The sequence below is a fragment of the Ursus americanus genome, chromosome 21 (assembly GCF_024610735.1).
Source record: "Ursus americanus isolate L20-20 chromosome 21, mUrsAme1.1.p, whole genome shotgun sequence".
Lineage (NCBI taxonomy): Eukaryota > Metazoa > Chordata > Mammalia > Carnivora > Ursidae > Ursus > Ursus americanus.
The window spans coordinates 54,912,249-54,915,868 of record NC_142147.1 but is presented as its reverse complement, the minus strand read 5'-3'; the positions used below and the strand labels follow the sequence as shown (position 1 = coordinate 54,915,868).

The 3,620-nt window shown below is 42.8% G+C and overlaps 1 pseudogene across 1 annotated transcript; it reads left to right on the top strand.

Annotated features, from left to right (window-relative positions):
* Window positions 1-553: 553 nt before the first annotated feature.
* On the top strand, window positions 554-1,545 carry LOC123787012 (KRAB domain-containing protein 5-like; annotated as a pseudogene). The gene is made up of 2 exons (XR_015728186.1): window positions 554-713; window positions 1,398-1,545. The product of XR_015728186.1 is annotated as a KRAB domain-containing protein 5-like (transcript).
* The last annotated feature ends 2,075 nt before the right edge of the window (window positions 1,546-3,620 follow it).

The window sequence follows — 3,620 nt, the reverse complement described above, 5'->3', positions numbered from 1 at the left end:
GAGACCACGGGGAATAACTTGCAACATAGAGACTCCTAGAGCAAGGGGGAATGATTTCCTGTTATTTGGGGTTAGGGTGGCTATTCAGAAAGTGGCGCCTTATCCTATGTAGAGCTGGGCATAAGGTGACACCAGTGCCTCCAGAAAACACTTCTCTCCATGCTTTGTATGTTGTGTAAATGAGCTTTGTGCTCCTCCTTGGGGTGAGATTTTAATATTATAATGAGATAAAGGGAACTGTAAGTCACTCTGTGGGTTACTCCGTGGTCCTTCTGCATAGGTGTCATTGGGGGTTAAGCTCGAGCTGGGCCAGCCCAAGCTCTTCCACAGGGCAGTCCGTATCCTTTGTTGCATAGTTTCTGTTTCCCTTGAGGGAGACTCTGCCCATGGGGGGTTTTGAATGAACTGAAGATAAGGTGGAAACAAGAGGTTAAGTGAAATGTGGGACAAAGGTCTGAGGGTACAATCAGGTAAGCAGAGAAGGTCAGGTCATGGGTCTAGCTGGTGACATTAACTCCTTCTATTATCTTAGGGACCACTGTGAACTCTGTCGATGGCCACTTGGTGACGGTGGTATGTCTTGCAGGGACTGCTGACATTCGGGGACGTGGCCATAGAATTCTCCCAGGAGGAGTGGTGATGCCTGAGCCACACGCAGCGGGAACTGTACAGGGACGTGATGCTGGAGAACTACGGACACCTCCTGTTCTTGGGTGAGGATGACTCCTTCCAGATGTCCCAAGCCACTCTCGGGGTTTCGTTCTTCCTGTGAAGACTGTCTCTTGGATGATTCCTCTTTGAGCGACTGGAATTCAGATCCAGGCAGAAAGGGAAATAAGTAGGGTTTGTAGATGCAGAGAAACATCTTCATGATGTGTCCTTTCCAGCTTTAGCTTCCCCTTCCTGAAGGGAACAGCATCACTTCCGGAGATCAGTGGCAGTTCTAAACACTGAGTGCCATAGCATGGGACTGCCCACATCTTAAACTGAAATTTCCACTCATTATTGTATCTAATCTTGGAAGTGGAGCTCAGGATGTGAACATTGGAAATCCCTCCTCCCTATTGTAAAGGAGCTTTTGGGCAACAGCACATGACCATTTTCTAGATTCTACAGTGCTCTCTCTTCTACTGAGCACAACTGTGATTGAAAGTATCTCCAGGGGTGCCTGGGTGGCTCAGTCATTAAGCGTCTGCCTTGGGCTCCGTGATCCCAGAGTCCTGGGACTGAGCCCCATATCAGGCTCCTCCTCTGGGAGCCTGCTTCTTCCTCTCCCACTCCCCCTGCCTGTGTTCCCTCTTGCTGGCTGTCTCTCTCTCTGTCAAATAAATAAAATCTTAAAAAAAAAAAAAAAAGAATCTCCAGCAATACTCATTTTCCTTTTTTCTCTTAAACAGGTCTCATTGTGTCAAAGCCAGACCAGGTCTCCTTTTTGGAGCAAGAGAAGCAGCTCTGGGATGTGACAAGAAAGGAGACCGTAGCCTTCCATCCGGGTAGGTGGGACTGAATGAGGCAGATGGAGGATGGGAGGTCCAAGTCTGAAGGAGGAAGGTAGACCTTAAACTGTGTGGTTTGAGTAGGTTTCCTTGAATGGAAATTAGTTTGAGAAGCCTGGTGTTGTTGCTCTCCCTCTCACTGAGGGACATCTGCTCTCCAAGATTATCAAGCTCTTACATTCTCTAAGAATTCTCCTTCAGCTCCACTGGTGGTCCATCACATGCACAGGGAAGGCGGGAGACTCTCCTTGCAGTGGGAGGCCTCCATAATCTGAGAGCTGCTCCATTGCTGTGAGGGCCCTGGGAAATCTATTTCTGAGGATGTCAGTGGTATGCCCTTTGTAAGTTCTGTTTTGCCTCGTCTGAGATGTGTGTCACCGTCATGGTGGACATATTGGGGTTTGGTGTAGAAATCTGGGAACACTGGAGACAGATATTACATGCTTTCTGGTTTATGCTTTCCCATGTTATGGAGGCTTTTTTCTTAACTGTACAGAATTGGGGCTCAGTAACTTCATCAGATCACAAAGTGCCTCCCTAAAATGAGAAAATCGAATCCTGTATTTCCTTTCAAAAGTTCATTTTATTTCATGTGAACTGATACTAGAAATATCTACTCTATGCTTTCCGTTCCTAAATGGTGAAATAATGTAATGTATCTATTTCCTAGAATTCCTACCTAAATAATGCCATAGGGGAGCTAGAACGTTTGGAACTCAAAATTTGTGGCCTTGAATATAGTCTCAGTTGTTACCTTATTTATTAATGATTGCATCATTTAATAATTTTGTCTTCTGTGAAGTTCCTGTGACTCTGCCATGTGTGTTTTCACTTTCTATATGGTTCTATATGGGATCCATCTCTGCTTTCTTAGGTCCAAAGTTCTGATAGGACACGGGCAGGTGCTTTATAAGAAGTGAGATAAGTAGTACAATCCCCATATTTAAAAAAAAAAACCACTTTTGTTTATAAATGTAATTTTACTTCAGGGAAAGTTAGTCGTTAGATTTTTCTTCTACTTTCCTTAGAATGTTCCTGAATTTCATCCAAGTATTTTTTTTTTTTTTTATAAAGTCATGTCAGTAAATTTTACAATGTGGATGTTTGTTTATTTAGAAATGAAAGAATTTTGTTCTCTGGTTCTACAGAATGAATTATACATTCTACATAAAGGAGGACTATATTACTAACATGATACATTTTTAATGTCTTTTAAGTGCTTCTTAGTAAAATCTTTCATGAGACCTTTTTATGGTTCCTTTTATTTTTATTTTTATTTTTTTTTTAAAGATTTTATTTATTTATTTGGCAGAGAGAGAGACAGGCAGTGAGAGAGGGAACACAAGCAGGGGGAGTGGGAGAGGAAGAAGCAGGCTGATAGCGGAGGAGCCTGATGTGGGGCTCGATCCCAGAACGCCGGGATCACACCCTGAGCCGAAGGCAAACGCTTAACGACTGAGCCACCCAGGCGCCCCTATGGTTCATTTTAATGAATATTCATTACAATTTTACTGTCGGTGAAGACATGCCAACAATTCCAATGCTTGTTTTTCAGGGGGTCACAGTTTATGTTTGAAAATACAGTTACATTGTGGTTTTCCTTCTAGATAATTCATCTATTTTTTTTAATAATTTTTTATCTTAAATTTGGTCTTATTCTGGTTTTGCGATTCCATAATCACGTGCTTCCTTTTGTCTGGGATTTCCCACAGCATGAAGTAGTTGTGGTTTCCTTTTCACTTGTGTGTTTCATTATAGGGGTTGCAAGGGTGGCTCAGTCGGTTAAGCGTCTGCCTTTGGCTTTGGTAATGATCCCAGGGTCCTGGAATTGAGTCCCCAATCAGGCTCCTTGCTCATCGGGGAGCCTGCTTCTTCCTCTGCCTGCTGCTCCCCCTCTTTGTGCGCGCGCTCTCTCTCTCTCTCTCTCACAAATAAATAAATAAATATATCTTTAAAAAAAGACAAAAAATCATTTTAAACTGATATTCTCAATTGCATACAAAATTATTCTACCTCTCTCCACCCCTGCGCCCACTTTATGTTACCAATGTCACAAATTCTATCTTTTATGTTGTGTACTTTATTACCTCGGTTTATGATTTTTATGCTTCGATTCAAAAACAT